We start from the raw sequence: 19,298 nt of genomic DNA on the forward strand, positions 1-19,298 counted from the left end.
TGACATGATCTAATTTACCTCAGCTTGGTTGGCCTCAGGTTCAGCTTCCGAATGAATAGGTGGGATGAGCAAGATTATTTCTGAGGATTTTTTCTTACTCTAAATCTCTGTGATGACCAAAGGGTTTCATACATTGGCCTTAAGTCCTGAATCTAATGTCACTTACTCTAAAGTCAATAGATTGATCACTTAAAGTGTTTTGGATATGAATTTCTTTGGATTAGTGCAGGAGTTTGAAGCTGCCCATATTGATTAAATAATATTTTGAATTTTTATTGCTTTGTACTCTTCAGATCCCTTTAATATATATTGTATAATATGATCCTTACAATAATCCTATGAGTCAATAGGACAGGTGTTTTGGGGGTTGGATCTGTGATATTATTTGTATGAGGAATTTTGGTGAGAAAACTCCTTTTGCCAGTGCAGATAAGCAACTTCCCCCTGTAATTTATAGTTTCATGGAGTTACTTGGGTAAGTGATTTGCCCAGAGTTGTGTGCCTTGCACCCATGTCTAACTTAGTTTAAGGGCGGTCTCTATTTATCCCTCTTCTTTGCTTACATATGTAGTGAGTATTATCACCATTTTATAAGTGAAGAGACAGAGAGAGTGATTTGATTAAGGATGCAAAGGCAATATGTGTGAGAAGCTGAACTTGAATCCAGGTCTAATTGACTTTAAGCTTGGCGTTTTCTCCATCACCCCCACTCTATCTCCCTTGGGGTGTGAGAAGGGGCAGCTATTTTTATCTTCATTTCACTAGTGAAGAAACTTGCAAAACTATTTGCCCAAAGTCACAATATGTACCAGAAATGGGACTTGACCCCATGTGTGCTCCTGATGCCTAATTTAGGATTCATCCCATGTCTCCCAGGCAGCCCTAAGAAAACTGTATTAGTTTTATTACTTCCATTAAAGGCTCAAACCTCCATTTAAGAAGACAAAAGGAACCATTTCCACTTCTCTTGCTCCTTGGTAGAGGAGAAAATGACCAGATCTAGTGGCAGAGGATGTGGGTTCAAGTGCTGACTCTGATACTTCCTGTGCGTCTTTGGGCAAGGCCCTTCTCTTTGTGCCCCAATTTCCTGCTCTGTAAATGGAAGGGGTTGGACTAAATAGCCTCTAGTTTTGCTTCCAGTCTAGGTCTTTGTATGATTCAATTTGCCATTTACTTTTCCATTATTTCCTCACTTTTGCATTGGTGCTTTGGCCTCCATGGTTTGACCAACTTATCTTTTATATTCAATGGTATCTACTTGGTCTATTGTGTTGGTTTCTACCTTCACTAGAAAGAATTGTCTGAATGATGTCTTCCCGCTTTTGAAGAGTCCTTTGGCCACCAACAATTGAACTATTAAAACTTCATGATTCACAAGATTAGGTTCATTATGGACTAGAATCTTCACCAAAGGATAGGGGATCTCTTTGGTGTGGATGTACCCCTCAATAGTGCAGATCTCATTCCATTCATGCCTTCTGTTCATTGTGATTCTTTTTTCTTCATTGTGATTCTTGTCTGCATCCTCTCACTAATCCTCCAGAGGATTTACCTAATGCTTTGGAAGCCTTTCTCTCCTGCACTGGTTTTTTTTTTTAAAGTAACTTAGGAACACAAGACTGTAGAATCATAGACTGAGAGCTGGAGGAGACTTAAGAGGTCATGTAGCCTAAGTAATTTCTAGCTCTTTCTCCATAATTGGCCCACCTCCCTTTCTGATTATACATTTCTTGGATGATATCCTTTATGGTACTTCTTGCATGCAAATCATTGTTGATAACATCGTACTGTCTACAAGGCCCACCATGTGTGTCTCCAGTGTTCTTTGGGTCCAACACAATTTTCATTTTTTGGGAGTGGTGTTAATTCATGATCTTGGGTTGATATTCCTCCACCAACACTCACACCTGCCTCATTTCTGCCTATCCCCAAATAAAAGTGAGGTCTCATATCACCTGCCTCAAATAAGTGTTGACCCACCAGTGTCTTTATTAACTTAAAACTACTCTGTTACCAATAATCCATGCCTGACATGTTGAAGTACCACAACAGGATCTTTTTATCTAGTGAGCTCTATATGGGCAGCATGGTACAGTAAAAAAGAGAGCTAGATTGGGAGTTAAATTCCATGTGACCGTGGACAAGTTGCCTGACTGCCTAGGGACTCAGTTTCTTTATCTGCAAAATGAGAGCATTGGTCTAGAGGACCACTGGAGTCCCTTCTAGAGCTAGATCTAAGATCCTGTAGGAAAACAACAATGCCAACAACAACAAAACCCAGTCTCCCACTTAGTGACTAAACTCTTGGTGCTTATGGGAAACACAAAACTCACACAGCGATATAAGGAGGGACATTTATTTTACAGGGGCAGGGACCCTAGTTCATTGGCTTCCAATAGAGAAGAGCTCATTGGCCTCACATAGTAGGTTGTCTGACAGGTTATGTATGGAGGAGAGAAGACAAATGGGCTGTCTTTTAGGATGCCCAGTAGGAGTGTTTGGAGAGCTAGTTGAGAGAGTTGAGCTAACATGAGGAGATCATCTTAACTGTGCAAAGCAGTAAATTTCTGGAAGGTTATCATTACTCAATATGAGAAATACTGAAGCCAAAAAATAGAATGCCAACTTCCACTCTGGGAAGGAATAAGTCAGGCTTTGTTGCCTGGGGTTTTCAGGTGAACCCTATAAATCTAAGCTGGGATGTAAAAGGAAACTGCAGCTCTTAGGGAAAAAACTTTGGCATTTTGAGAGGCAATATCCATTTTGGCCTATGTGAGCATATTTGGTGGTGCAGAACAGTCAGTGATCCAGCCAGCAAGTTGCAGAAGCCACCAGAGAATTTTTTAAGGTGCCATTTAAGACTTTTTTGAAATATGAATGCACAGAAAGTAGGACCATAGGTTCATAGATTTAGAGCTAGACATCTAATCCAATTCCATCAATTTTACAGATGAGAAGATTGAGGTCCACAGTGAGGAGGGGTTTTGCTCAGGTAGAATTAGTATCAGAACTGGGATTTGAACTCTAGTACACAGCAGAAAAGAGACAGTGAGGTGGCACAGTGGATAAAGTACCAGGCCCGGAGTTCAGAAGACTTGAGTTCAACTCTAGCCTTAGATAACTTACTAGCTGTGTGACCCTGATAAGTCACTTAATCCTGTTTGCCTCAGCTTCCTCATCTGTAAAATGAACTAGAGAAGGAAATGACAAACCATTCCAGTATATTTGTCAAGAAAACCCCAAATGGGGTCACCAAGAGTTGGATATAACTGAAAAATGACTTAACAAAAACAGAGTAGAAAGAGCACTAGCTCGGGAATCAGGTGACTTGGTTTCAAATCCTATCCCTTGATGTTTGTACTTCTATAATGTTGGATAAGTCATTGACCAAGCTGGACCTCAAAGTCCTCATGAAAAAAGAGGGTTGGTCTTAATATCTTCTAAGGTTCCTTCCAGTTCTAGGATTTCCAGAATTAGCATTCTGTGTTCCTTTGAGTTATTCTAAATCTAACACCCTTTCCAATGTACACTACTTACATCAGCTGCCTTTGTTGCTTTGAATTTCTCAGGAGCATTGGGATTCTAAAAACATCTCCCCTCATAATGGTTCTCAGACAGAAATGACCATGATTGGGGAAGATCAATTAATCATTAAGCACTTCTTAAGCATACACTGTATGTCAGGTGCCAGGCCAGGTGCTGGGCATCAAAAGACAAAAATGAAATGGTCTCTGCCCCCATGGACCTGACATTTTCTTTGAGGAGATAACATACATATATGCAAACACACAAAATATATGCAAAATAAATTTAAGGTAATTTGAGCAGGAAGTTCATAAGAAAGAACCATGGAATTGAAGAGATTCTAGAGGGGACCCAGGTGTAGGTTGAACCAGATGGCCATGGAGATCCCTCCTAATGCTAAGAACTTTGGGTTTCTGGAATTCTGTGAAGACCATAGTTAGGGTATGTTCAGCTAAGAACTTTTTGCAGCTCCAGCTTTGTGTCCTAGTCACATGGTAGATGCTCCCAGGGAGAAGCATTGTCTTCAGGAGTTTGATTCAGTTTTAAAAGTTACCATGGTCTCCTCTCCTCTTTCATTTTATTGGACACCTCATCCACTCCCCAGAAGAGAGTACTTTACTTTTGCAAAGTACTTTACGTGAGTCATCTTGCTGAAACAAGTTGTGAAGGTGGTACTGTGGGTATTATTATCTGTATTTTAGAGATGAGGAAACTGAAGCTCTGAAAAGTAGTTTACTCATGGTAATATTGTCAGAGATAGGATTTGAACTTAGGACTTGCCTGTCTCCAAGTCTGGAACTCTTACCCACCATGTCAGATTGAGATGAGCATTTGCTTTAACTCTCTGCATAAATAGTCATTCTTCTGGATTACTAGTTAAATGTTTAGGGTTACATATATGTGCACATGACCACATGCACATATAACATGTAGAAATGGGTGAGCTTGAATCCCTTTTCATGATTTGATTACCAAAGAAATATCTTTTAAAAAATCTTTTATCAGTTAAATAAATTTTTAAAAATATATTTAAAAATCTTTTAAATATTTAAATTTTAAAAAGTAAATCTTACATAATAATAAGAGCTAGCATTTACGTAGAGCTCTAAAGTTTGCAAAGCACTTTCATATATATGAGTTCTCATTTGCTCCTTTTTCTTATATAGGTCACCCCAGGTCTCTATGCCCCTCTCATATTAACCTGTGTTTATGTATCTTTGTTTGCCTTGGATTTCTCAGATAATATGAGCAACCTGAGGATGAGAATGCACAGTGGCCTGCCCCTTGCAGTCATGTAATAAATGCTTGTTGAGATGAATGAATAGAACTGAATCTAATCCTTCCGAAGCTAGGATTAGTGAATAGAGTGTTAGATTTGAAGTCAGAAAGACCTGGGTTTAAATCCTTTTTCGGACATGACCTGTATGACCCCAGGCAAGTCTTTCAACCTACCAGAGACTTGTTTGATTATTTGTAAAATGAGGTAGTTGTAATTGTTATGATGTTCTATTGATTTTCTGAAGCCTTTTTTACAAATGGTAAAGGGCCATATAAATCAGTCACAATATTTGGGAGAGCCAGCATAGAGTGCTGGATTTGATTTCAGAAAGACCTGGGTTCAAGTCCCACCTGTTACAGTTACTGGTTGTGTGTCCTTGGTCTAGTTAATATGCTTCTCTAAGGCATAGTTTTCTCATCTGTAAAGTGAAGATGATGGTAATTCCTGTGACACCCGCTTGTGAAACTTGAATGAGATGCTGTCAAAGTCCTTTGCCACTTGCAAAGTACTGAGTAAATGTCAGCACTTATTATTAATAAACTTTAATAACAGGTTGTAGGTATAATCTGTAATAACACATCTCTGAATCTTAAATTTTATAAAGTGCTTTTGTAATAACTCTTGATGTTAATATAAAAACAAATGCTTTAAATTTTAGGAGAATTGTATTACATGTTTTTACACAATTGATTCTTTCATATCCTGTGACATGTAAAAATATGGCTACTGTAGATGTGAGAGTGAGATGGGTCCTGTGGGCAGCAGAATTAAAATGATTTCTACTGGAGCAAGAATACCTTGGGATGTTCAAACAGAGGCAGGGTGACCATTTGTTGGGGCTACTGTAGAAGGAATTCAGATTTGGAGCAGTAGATTAGATCAGACAGCTTCCAAGGTCCATAGGAACTCTGGGAGCCTAGTAATGCAGAAAAAGAATAGGCTTCCTTCATGCTTGGCCTCACCTGGATTGGCACTCTGGACAGCATTACAGAGAGAATGCCTTATTTCCTCTTCTCCTTCTCCCAAAGTTAATCCTCTTTGGGAACTCTGCTCTGGCTCTAGTTTGATTGGGGAATGAATGAGGGAATTAGTGAAAACTCACCTTAACTACTATATTACCATATTCACTAAGCTGGCCCTTTTCCAACAACTCTGACATATTGGTTGCCCAATCTTCTCCAGATTTCTACCTCTTCCTCTGAGAACTGTAATCCAGTTTAATACTAACAATGTTTCTGGAAAGAACATGACAACTGATTGATTTCACTCTGGTTCCACTTGCCAACACTGGGATTCCTCACACCGAAACATTCTTCCTTGACACCAGTGTCCTGTATATGTTGTTTCTCCCTTTTAGAATACAAGTTCCTTAAAGGCAGGTACTACGTGACTTTTGTATTTATATCCCCATTGCCTAGCACAGTGCCTGACACATTGGAAACACTTTAAAATGTTTGTTCATTCATTCCTCCATATTTAATACCTGTTAGAAAAGTTAAAATTAAATTTTTGAAAAACATAGGAATTGATGAAGACCCTGTATAAAACCATAGACTTGGCTTCTCCCACCTCCTCCCTTGCAAGTGAGAAATATTCTTGGTTCCATTTCACTTTAAGACAGTAGTTTCCTCTGTCTTCCTACCAGGCTATGATCTTTTGTGATCTTTATGAATTTATTTCCTCTGGGGCTCTCTGCCTAAGGCTCTGATTTTCAGGTGTAGGTAGAAATTCCCTAAAGTGGAGCATTGGAGAATTTGCCAGTTGGACATAGAATCATTGATTAGAAATAGAAGGGAAGAAGTCATCTATTTTAAGTCTCTCATTTTACATATGGGGAAACTGAGATTTACAGATGGCAAGTGACATAGGGAAGAATTGGACCTCTTACTGGGTCCTCTTACCTCAAATGTGTGATATTACCTAGAGTTTTTGTTACAGATAGGAAGGAGAGACTGGAAGACAGAAGCAGTCACTCTCACACTTCAGATGAGCTCACATCTGATTGGTGGTCTTACTCCTTCCACCAGCACAGATTCCAACCTCCCTCTGCTTACTTTCCTATGCTGTTTTAGATGTGTCCTTCCAATTCAGTCAGTTCAGTTGTTTTTAACTTTTTGTGACCCCCATTTGGAGTTTTCTTGGGAAAGATACTGGAATGGTTTGCCTTTCCTTCTCCAGCTCATTTTACAGAGGACAAAATGGAGGCAGATGGAGTTAAGTGACTTGGACAGGGTCACACAGCTAATAAACATCTAAGCTAGATTTGAACTCAAAAAGATGTCTCCCTGACTCCAAGCCTGGCACTCTATCCACTGCACTACCTAGCTGCCCCTTTCCAGCTGTGTATCTTCTTTCCATAAATCCAATATTGAGGTGCTCTCCAAGATAGTGGATGCTGTTCTCTATCTCTTTATAGTATCTTTTTTTAAAAAACACAGAGCAACGTTTTGGTTGCATATAGGTTTCTTGTTCAATATTGTGACGTGGCCCACTGGTCATGTGTTTTGTTGGTAACTTATGTTTCTTCTTATGTTCAAGTCATTGCCAGCAATATGCTCACACCTACCATTCATTCATTCTTTGAACATACATTAAGCACATGTCAGATGTCAGATCTATTATGGGAGGTAGCATGTAATAGTAGTTAGAGGGCTGGATTCAAAAAGTTCCATCTCTGACACATACTGTCCATGTCACCCTGGGGGAGTCACTTAACCTTTTGGCGATCTAGACAACAAAGATGCTTAGTTGCGTAGAAGGTGCTGGTCTGTAGTGGTAGAGGATATTTTCTCACCTGAGAGTCCCTTGTATCAGTGAAATCTAAGAGCCAGTCCCTTCTCTTTCCTTATTTGTCAGACATTATTTGGGGTTTTTGGAATAAAGAGACAATAATAAAAGTCTCTCCCTTCAAGAAATTTACATTCTCTTGGGGGAAACAACATGTACACAGATAAATAAGTACAGAACATATGCAAAATAACATTAAGGGGGGGGGACTGAAAATTGTGGTGTGTGTGTGGGAAGAAAGTCTTGTAGAAAAGATGGCTTTTGAGTTCAGCCTGAGGAAGGAGAGCATTTCACTTATGGAGGATAGCAAAGGCATGGAGGTGGGAGATAGACAGTCATATACAGGCTCAAATCATGTCAAGAAACATTTATTAAGTGCCCAATATACGTCAGGTCACATACTAAGTGATAGGATACAAAGAAAGACAAAAATAATCCTGCCTTCAAGGAATGCTCAATCTAAAGCGAAAAGCTAGTGAGGACAGTTTGACTGGAATAATATACAATAAGCCTGTACAAATGGGGTGCACCCAGATGATAAAAGACTTTCAATGTCAAAGAGAGGATTTTGGTGGAGACCATGGGACCTGCCTATTACCTGTCAGCCTGAAATTTTGATTCATCTCAGGTTGGAGTGTTCCTTGGCTCTCATTCTTTTCATCTTTGGGAGACTGAAGTCATGGTGGGTTTTAGTGGCAGGGTGTGACTATGGGTCACTGAAGGTACTGAACAACTTCTCAGATGCCTTCCAGCCTGCTTTTTGGTTCAATTTTGAGCTCAGCTGAAGCATCTGCCTAAGATGTAGTCTCAGTGGGCTGTCTGTCCTGGAGCCTTGTAGAGTGGTGAGGTCTATAAAGTAAAAGGAACTACTCACTCTCTTTTTAATGTCCCTGGGTCTATAGGCATTATCATTCGGTAGCCTCTGAAATTCAGAGATTTGGGAAAATTATGAAGAAAAGAATTATGATGAAGTAAGAAGTAATTAAGGCATGAATAATGGTCAACTTGAGGAGTGGTAAAGGTCACGGAATTGGGATGGTATTTTGGAAGTAGGAATATGTGGGAAGAAAGTTCTAGCCTTGGAGACAAAGTTATAGTCTAAGTTTGAGAAAGTGATAGGGGAATTAGAGATAGGGGACAAAAAGAGATTTTTAAAAATTCCAAATGTGCCCTTTAATGCCTTAATCAGAAAGCTAGAAAATGAGAATAAAGACAAGTCAAATACATAGAATGAGTTGAGGGAGATAGAGACCAGAGAGAATGGATGCTAAAGATTGAAGTGAATAATGAAATCCCCATATTCAATACAAGATTATAATATTTGCATAGTATGCTGACATCCCTATTAGCAAGGGGTCACTTGAAAGACAAGCGTAAAAGAGTTCATCTTGAGATGTTTTATTCCCATCAGTCAGTCTACTCCATATTAGGGGCATAAACTCTAAAGAGCTGTTTTTGTTTATTTACACTTTGCTTGTTTGTTGATTATATCAATTAGAAAAATGGTTTAGGAATGCCGTGATGTCCATTTGTTCGGGTCTGGGGGCATTTGGAAAGGGCATTCACATTCGCCTCATCTCAACTTCATATTTACGTTGTTAGTAATGCATTAAGAAATTTGTATTCATAAAATAAAATCCAAATGCTCATTAATTTTTGTGATAGCCATAAATTGAGCTATCTAGAGAGCATTATCAAAAAGTCTTCTTGATTTAATACTCTGGTGTCTCATATAGTTGGCCATAAAAAGGCTTCACAAAAGGACTTTTTATTAATATACTCCTTTGGCCACAGGTATGTAGACATATACATATATATATATATATATATATATATATATATATATATATATATATATATATATATATATATACTTCTGTTGGTAAAAGTAGCTTATTTGGTAGTTTTTTTAATATGACAGAAATTTAGTTGAGGGTTGGGAGTGACGTTTATGTGATGCCAGAGTAACTAACGGAAAAGTGAAAATTTTAAACAAAGAAGTTATCTGTACCAACAGTAGAGGAAAAAAATGAATAGTCATAAAACCTGGGTTTAAGTCCAAATTCTGCCATTTACTTTTCCTTAAGCCTCGGTTTCCCCATCTCCTAAAGAGGGGCAATAGCCAATGTCTCCCCAAGCCTCTACTTCCTCATCTAAAAAATGGGATTGAGAGTGTTTATAGTGCCTGTAACATAAAATCATGATAAGAACTCAATGAGATAGTGATGCTTTGTTAAAGTGTGTTAAATAAAGATAAATGGCATTTCGATAGCTTTAACATTTGCGAAGCACTTTATGTACATTGTATCATCTGAGCTTCTGTACAGCCCTATGGCCTAGGTTCTCTCAAACCCACTTAACAGATGAGAAAATGGGGTTCAGAAAGATTAAGTGACTTTGGGTTACTGTGTGCGTGAAAGGGTACTGTGCAATTAGTCTGGAAAGGTAGATTGGAGCCAGGCTGTGGAAAAAATTTCACTGTTGTTTATGTGCATTGTTGATGAGATGTAAAAAATCCTGTGTTAAAAAGTTGTGTAGAGATAGAAGCTATTATTGTATAGCTATCCATTGTTGTTTATTTGAATATTACATTTTTATTGGCAATATCATTGTTAATAATAGTGTTATGGATTCAAACTTATTGATATGTGTTGGCACCAACCAAATAAAATGTGTATATGTGGCTACATGTATGAAATATCACATCTGAAAAATACCCACAATGGAGAGCATATAATACACAACACAGAGCAGCATAGGCATTATTTAGAGCAGGCATAGGATATGTGGTGATGACATACTGAATGTTTGAATAACAAACTAGGGCATGGGAAATATAGACATGAGGGAGTGAAGAAAGAATTCTATGGGAATGTGTATGTATGTATTTCATGAGGACTATCTTGCTTCCCTCCCAGCCACCACTTAGCAGTTACGAGGATTAAATGTATTTTAGCTCTGTATGTCTGATCCTCACAACCTCTGGCTGTCAAGGTCTTGGCACTGCTAACACAGACTTACAGGAGAGAATAGGGAAGGGTTCAGAAGGTATTGCAAAGGATGTGAGAATTATTGATTGTATGATATAGATTTATTACAACCAAACCTCTTCATATTTTTCTCATCTTAAGACCTTTGGTAACTCATAACACAGCCTGACACACAAGATTTTCCTTAAGGAATACACAAAACAGAGAAACAAAGAGACACGGGAAAGTCCCCCAGGATGAAGAAATCTCCTAGATCATATATGGCTTACCCACATAGAAATCTTGCTGCCTGGCACCCTGTCTCTTCCTTTGTCTCTGTATCTGTCTCCTTCATTCAAGCAAAGTGAAATCCCATCACTACAAATAATGACAGGTTTTGATATTCTACACTTGCTTAAGTCACCTTCATTTGACTCTCCCCTCTGGAGGACTGGAGGATAGTAAACTCCTCCCAAAGCCTTCCTTTATAGAAGGCTCACAAATTTCCTGGTAACTCCAATTTTCAAGAGTCATTGCCTCTTCTCATGCTGGAGACACCCTTTCCTGTTCAGCTTCCCTTTGTGTGTTATCTTCACTCCTCCATTAGATATTAAGCTCCATGAAGTCAGGGACTGTCTTTCTTATTTGTATCCCCAGCACTTAGCACAATGCCTGATGCATAGTAAGCACTTAGTAAATGTTTATTGAATCAAGTTGATTTGAAAAGGAAAAATCATCCCTTCAAATGCAAGTGATCACACTTTTTCTTTTATCTATTGGCTGTTGATAAGGTTAGCATGGAGAAAGTTTGATGTTCTAGTCTTCACTATTGACAGAGATTGCTGCTTTTTTACCATTACATTTCAACCAAGAAAATAGATATTCCAGGATATCAAGTTGTAGTGATGGGGCAGGACTTTTATTATCTGTACATTTGCTGTTATTCTCTCTCTGCTAAAAGCTGAGCAGTCACTAATTTCACTTGCCTACTTGATAACTCCACACTTCAAAAGGTGAATGAGCCAACAAGGGAGGTTTTGATTTCTGAATTTGATTTCCACTAACAGGAGGGACTAATTGATGGATGGAAATGATGGAAACCTTAGGGGTGAATGACCCCTCTCTCCTAGAGTTTGTGAGAGAGGAAAGGAAATCCAGGTATAGCCTAATGTGTACCTTGGAATTTGGGAGAGCAAATTTCAAAGGGTTCAGAGGAAGTCTTAGTAAAATCCCATGAACAAAAATTCTACAGGGAGGGATGTCAGGTGCACAGGAATGAAACTCTGAAGACATAAGTGCAAATAATTCTGTTGGAGAAGGAAAAAAAGAGTATTATTTGAAGAGACTGATGTGGATGCATAGGGAACTTTCTCACTTAGATTAAAAAATGTGTAAGAGGAAGGAGTTAGGCTAGGTAACAGGGAAGAAATATGATATTCTAGCATGGTCTTAAGAAAGGTAGTGTCACAAGTGTTAAAATTCAGAATGATCCAAGATTAAGAAGGAAATTAAGGACAACAAAAGGATTTTTAAAAAGTTATATCTGGGAAAATAGGAGGATAAAATATGGACAAGACCTTTGTTTGGGGTATATGAGATATTGTCAACTGTTAATAGAAAGAAGGTAGAAATTCTCAATTTTCCTTTTGTTTCTTGAAATGACCAAGTAAAAATGGCTAATGGGTAGTTGATTTCCAAAAGAAGCAAATAGTTACTCTTTAATTCAAGTCACCAGACCCAGATGAATTTTATATTGGAGGTACTGAATTAACTGTGTGGTCTATTAGTGATATTTGAAATGCCATGGAACATGGGAGAGATATCATGATAAGAAGGCAAATGTCCTGATTTTCCAAGAAGGAAAGAGAATAGGGGCTATAAATCTTAGACCAACTCTAGACTCCTTTCCTGCCCTCCTTGTTTCCCTGTAATGGAATTCCCTTAGTGCTCTTGGAAAATCAAGGATACAAATTCCAGTTTTTGCTAGCTCAGTAGAGTCTTACTGGAGAGGTATGAATACCTGTATTTTCTCCAATTTCAGAAAGAGATACCAGAAAGTACAAGATTAGTATCCAATGCAGGCAGATGTCATAACTGATTACCCTCTACCCAAACAAAGATTTGCATCAGAAATAATCCTAAAAGGCACATTTATTCATGACATTCCAGTCAATTGTACTCATCATCACTCAGAGATGAATTCAAAGGAGAACATTTATGGACAGCTATTTCAATACAAAGCTTTAACAGATAATTGAACCATAAATCTATATTAGCATCCTTTTATTGTTTGTTTTACAATGTAAATTGCTGTGTGCTATTATCACTCTGTTTTAGTGTAAATAACTTTAAAAGACTGTCACTTGCAATATTTGGAGTTAATGTTGCAGGGGCTATAATCTTAAAGCAGAAGCAAAATATCCCATCTCATAATGTTTGTACTACCTGAAAATGGAAAAGCTTAGTGGACTGGATGTGGTGGTACCTGCTTATGATCCTAGCTATTGGGGATATTGAGAATGGTGGATCTCTTGAGCTCAGGAGTTCTGAGATGCAGTGGGCTAAATTGATCAGGTGCTTATACTGGCATTAATTAATATGGTGAGCCCCCAGGAGTTGAGAAGGAAGCATCACATGGTCAAAGGAGGGTCACACAGGTCAGAAAAAAGAACTAGGTTAAAACTTCCATATAGCTCCTTCATTTCTATCCTGGGGGAAATAAGGAGATACAATATTTAAAAAAGTTGTGCTTCATTTAAATATAAAAATTTATTAGATTCGTGAGCAATAAAGATAAGGATCTCTGATTTTTGGTAGCATGGCATGGTCTGATCTTGGAGTCTGCCTCAGACACTTACTGGTTGTGTGACCCTGAGCAAGTCATTCAACTTTTTAGTACATCCAAGCAGCTTTCTAAGACTCTGAGCTATAGATAGCTTGGAGCTCTGCATTGATGGAGCTAGTAGTTCCCTATATTGATGGAATTACAGGTCAGGACCAAAAGAAAAAAAATTAAAAGAGAACTTCCTGTAGGAAAACTCCTTCCACAAGTACAGATCTCAATCCCTCTAAGGCTTATATACTAAGCCTTTCCGACTTTGAATCCAGTGCTCTATAAATTTTATTTCTCCTCCCCAAGGAATTTCATGAAAATATTTTTTATCTTGTTAGTTCTTTAAACTTTTTTTATTCTAATATTTTGTAGCATTTTAAATCTGAAATTTCATAGTATTGTTGAATTTTAACTTGATTTAAAATAATTTGGTTTTGTGTTTAAATTATTTTAAAATGCTATAAATTTATTGTGCAAAACACTCCAGGAATAAAAACAGACACCCATGAATGCCTTGCTTTTTGGTAGTATAATTGAATTATGCTTGCATGTATCAGGTTGTTTTTTTTTTTTGTCGAACAGATGTTCTCATTGTTGGAAACTATAATAAAAATGACAGGCTGCATTTCTGTAATGCTCTCTTCCCAAAGCTTCTGTGAGGCTGGTGCTACCATTACTATTATTCTGCTAATGATGACAATGACCCTTCTGACATCCCTGGGGTTATTGGATCTGGCACTGGGCTTGTGATTTCATTGGTATAGGAAACTCCTGGGGGGAGGAAACTTCCTCTACCAAGGCAGGTTGGTACTTTTTTCTGTAGTTTATACACTTACAGAATTCTCTAGAGCACTGAGAGGTAACTAGCAGAGATAGGATTTGAACCCTAAGCTCCCCTGGCTCCAAGGTCAGAACTCTTTTTATTTTACCATAATGCTGCCTACATGTTTTATAAGTCTCTCAGTAGAATGCCCAGCTTGCCACCTTACTTGATTAGCTGTGTGATAAGTGCTTATTCATGATGCTGAAAAATTTGGCATCAATGAAAATCTCTTTTACAGGAAAAGCATGAAAGGTGTCCAGTAGAAGAGACATTTTTGAACATATATTTCAGGAAAATGCTCTTAGGCTGGGAGAAGGAAGACCATAATTATTTTTAGTTTTATGTTTTTAACCTGGTGTTCCCATTCATTTAGTTATAAAATTACTAATCAATGATAGGACAGTGTCCATCTATCTATCTATCTATCTATCTATCTATCTATCTATCTATCTATCTATCTATCCATCTATCTAATCTATCATCTATTTTATCTACCTTATCCACTTTTGATGTCTTTAAAATGTAAATTTCATTGATATATTTTATTTTTATATCACCTATATTTCCTAATACATCCCTGTTTTCTCCCTGCCAGAGATCAAGTCCCAATATAAAGAAAAAAAAAGTCAGTTTTGAAAAACAAACCATTATATTGAAAAAAAATCTACTTATTACCTACAGTACAGGACAGTATTTATTAAATAGTAAGGTCTGCTTTTTGGCTAATTTTAGTTAATTTTATATATGCTAATGTATGCTAATTTTTTAGGTAGAAGGAACATTTGGTGTTTAGTTTCATAGTTAATAAATGTGATATTCATTTGCTGCTCTTCAGAACTAAAATCAATCAATCAACAAGCACTTGTGTATCAGGCTTTGTGCTAAGTCCTCGAGATACAAAGACAAAAAACCCAAACAAATAGTGCTTGTCCCCAAGGAGCTTTCATTCTAATGAATTACAGAGAGGAAACTGCTTCTATGATATGAATCACCTGAACTGCTCTGTGTTCATCGCTTTTCAGTAATGAACGTTCTTATATTTGGATATTTTTATGAATTTGTACTTTTTAATGAATGTGCAAGTCCCTTCTAATGATATAGATACCAAACCATCTCTAACTATCAAACGTGGGTAACTTTTGTAAATCTTCCTGTAAAAATGACATGAGAGGTTCACCCAGTGTGCTGGGGCACATGTTGCCTGTCTCTTTAGGCTATATGGATACCCATGGAACACATGGGTTGTCCATCAATGACTTCTCACTCTTGCTACCGCAAGAGTATGATGAGCCCATTTCTTCAGGTGACATCTTTCTGATGACATCATTTACCCTGTTCTTCTTGCATAGTTCTTCATAGCATGCTCATACTCACCAAACCCAACTTTACCATCCTTTGGATGACTTTAGACCCATGCCTATATAAGATACTTTTATTTTTTAGCATTAGCCTTGGCTTCTTTTAACTCCCACACATAGAGAAATTAACAGTTTTTCTCTCTAAGGCTCCAAATTTAGAATATTTTACCTTGCAGTTTTGTCCTAGCTATTGGGAGATAACTTTTTAAGTGTTTCCTGTCTATTGGTGAGGGAAATTCTCAGGTTTATTTTTGGATATTATTGAGTACCCCTAGTCTTTAGACTTTTGACAGAGAATCAGTGCACCTTTTTCTTCCATGTTTTCAATTCATTTGTGGCCCCACTAAGAAGAAAACACTCATCTTTTGCTTGGCAGAGTGAAGCCTTGGATGGTTTGGAAATATTATTTTCACCTGGTTAGTTGGTACATAGTTTCAACTTCTATGGTGTGGGTAGAATTATGACCCAAGTGACTATAAGAGCTCAGTGGTACCACAGCCTATAAAGAGGATATGATTGTGAGCTCTCAGCATGCATGTTCCAAAAGGGTTGTATGTCATACTGTTTAGGGCTGTGAAGCAATTCTTAGGTCTAGTCCTCATGACACAAATAGAGAAGCAGAGAATTGGGAAGGCACTTTTATTCCAGCTGCGCTTAGCAAAGAATTCTCCTCTGCAGCATTCTCAACAATGGTCACCCAAGTTTTTATCTGAAGACTTCCAGGGATAAGGATGCCACTGTCTACTGAGGCAGCCCATTTAATAGGAAAAATTTCCTTCTAATTAACCTGAAATCTACCTCTCTGGATGTTCATGCCATTTCCCTCAGTTTTCCCCTCCAAAGGCAAATAAAATAAACCCAACCTTACTTCCACAAGGGGGTGGTGGGATAGATTACAAAAATGATTCAATCCAAACCACAATGGACTGAGAATTCTCTCTGTAATATCTAAGTCTCTGCTGGAAGACACCCATGGAGGGAAAACTCACTATCCCTCACAATCAGTACCTTCTACTTTGGACAGCTCTAACTGTAAGAAAGATTTTCTTGATATCAAGCATAAATTTATCTTTCTGCAATATTTACATAATGCTTCTGGTCCTAGTCTCTGGGGCTAAGACACAGTAAGCAACAATGATTACTAATGATGATGACAAACAATATTTTAAGGTTTTAAAAGTGTTTTATTATGCATATTATCTCATTTCTTCCTGACTATGAGTGGTAGGTATTGTTATTGTTCCAGTTTTATAGATAAAGAACTGTGACCTGCCCAGGGTTACATAAATAGAAAGTATTTGAGGCAAGAATCAAACATAGGTCTTCCCCTTTCCAAGACCAGTAATTTAAAAATCACTCTTCCTTAAAATAACTCTTTAGATACTTAAACAGAACACTGTGCAGCTCCCCAGTCTTCTCTAGATTAAGCATTCACAGTTCCTTTAACTGAACCTTATATGGGCATGGCCTAAAAATTCATTGTTATATCTAACTATGATGTGCTATGTTGAGGAACTGAAATATTTTCAAGAATTTGATCATTATACGAAATTTTATTGTTTCCATTATTCACAGTACCCCAAATCTGGGATGTCATTTGTGGACTAAATAGATTTAACAGTTTAAATTTTCTTCATTCTTTTGTAAATAAGATAGAAGTCAAAATTTTAATTTTCTTAATACCAAAGAATATGAAAATAAAATGTTTATCATTTGAAGAAGATATGGGGCATTTTCTACAATAGTAAAACTTTTTTGGGGGCAACCAAGTGTCAGATGTAGGCTCTATAAGAGAGTACCATGAGAGAATTCTCTTGATGTTAAACTTTGATGAGGGAGCTGCCATGTTCTTGACTTACAGAAGGACCATTTTTTATAACATATGGGATTGGAAGGTCTTCTCATGTAAGGTATTTGCCATATTTTGTAAACAAGATGGCTTTCAGTTGAAATCTTTCATGTCCAATGGGAGTTAACAATCTCATGCTGCTTGTAGTTTCATTGGATGTTAATGAAAAGGAAACACTGGTATTGGGTAGGGTGAAGGAATGTAGGAAGGGATGTCCTCCCTCTTATTCCTCCCCACTTGGGATCTGGAAATGGGATATTGAGGCAAAAGAAAGGGGGAGTCACATATTCTTGAACATATCTTGAGAGAAGAGATCCTGAGAATAGATTTTCCTAGCTCAAGAGATGTTAGTAACTGGGGGCAATGAGAGATTTCCTTTAGAATCTCTTAGAAGAAACAGGTATGTGCCTGTCCACTAAGTTTGTGAATGAAGTCTTATCCTTGGGGGTAGCCTCAAATGTGACCTCAAGTTCAGGAGTACCCAAATTCAAGAGTTGGGTGGTCATATTTTCTAGAGCAAGGGATTTCCTGATTCAGAGTTATTTGGAGAAAGAAGAAAATTGTCCACCTAATTCCTGAGCATTATTCAATGAAGAGAATAAAGCTAGCAAGTTATTTGGATGATGAAGGTTAGGATTAGAGGGGATTGCTCAATTGGCAAGATATTTTTGCCTTGATAGAAGGATAGTATAGGAATCCAAATCAGATAGGGATTCTACAAGTGTAAGAGAAATTGGCTAGGGATTCAACAGATTATCAGAGTGGCCACTAGGCAACGTTAGCTTCAGTTCCCTTCTGTAAGGAGCTAATGAGCATTTTGAGTATTTGGGGTTTCTATAGATATTTGTGAGTTCCTGTGAATCCTGTGCAACTTTTGCATTGTTTTCTTTGGTGAAATAAAGGCTGTTCTACTCATATGCATTGTGACCTTGGTCCCTTTTACCCACATTTGGAAAAACCTAGGCAAAAACCAAATATAAGCTAAATTTAGTGATTTTCCTGAAGTAACTCTAGGTCAGGGAAAAGAGGCAAAATAGAAAATGATTCTCTTGAGATTAACCATTAGGATTAGATCTAGTTCATTTGAGCCTAAAGCCTATGGAGATTTGGACCATGCTTTCATATTAAGGGCTTATAACGAGTTGAATTTTAATGAGTCCCATGTGTCTAATTATTTTTGGAAGACCAACATGCCTTTGCAGTTTTACTACATGTGCTTAATTGTTCTTACTATTTGTTAGATCCAGACTTTCACTCTAGAACCTGAGTCTGGACAGTTTGTCTAGCATTCATATAGATTCTAGGTCCATGGGAAAGGGATTGTTTGATGGCCTACAAACACCAAGTGCTTCTCTTTTTTGAGAAAGAAAGCTTGATTGGCTGATTTTTTCAGCCAATGGTGGGAGATTGACTTCTCTATCAAACCCCACTCATTTGGGTTTTCCATTTTGGATCATCATCATCATCATCAGTGGTAGTAGTAGTAGTAGTAGTAGTAGTAGTAGTAGTAGTAGTAGTAGTAGTAGTAATAGTAGTAGAAATAGAAGTAGAAGTAGTAGTAGTGGTGGTGAGGTGGTAGTAGCAGCAACAACAGTACTGGTAACAATAACATTCAGTAATATTAAGAATGGTACCAATAGCTAATTTTTATAGCACTTTAATATTTTGCAAAGTTCTTTACAAAAATTATCTCAGTTGCTCCTCAAAACAATCCTTGGAGGTAGGTCCTTTTATTATCCCCATTTTATGGATGGGGAAATGGAGTCAGACAAAGTTAAGTGACTTCTCCAGTGCCACGCAGCTAATAAGCATATGAGGCCAGAGTGGAACTCAGAGATTCCTGTCTCCAGACTCACCGCTTTATCCACTATGCCA

General features: G+C 37.7%; 1 protein-coding gene across 3 annotated transcripts in view; it reads left to right on the plus strand.

The window, feature by feature from the left end:
* Window positions 1-19,298, plus strand: part of CTNNA3 (catenin alpha 3) — a 1,968,199-nt gene that overhangs the window by 86,591 nt on the left and 1,862,310 nt on the right. The window lies entirely within an intron of this gene.

The sequence above is a fragment of the Notamacropus eugenii genome, chromosome 1, assembly GCF_028372415.1.
Source record: "Notamacropus eugenii isolate mMacEug1 chromosome 1, mMacEug1.pri_v2, whole genome shotgun sequence".
NCBI lineage: Eukaryota > Metazoa > Chordata > Mammalia > Diprotodontia > Macropodidae > Notamacropus > Notamacropus eugenii.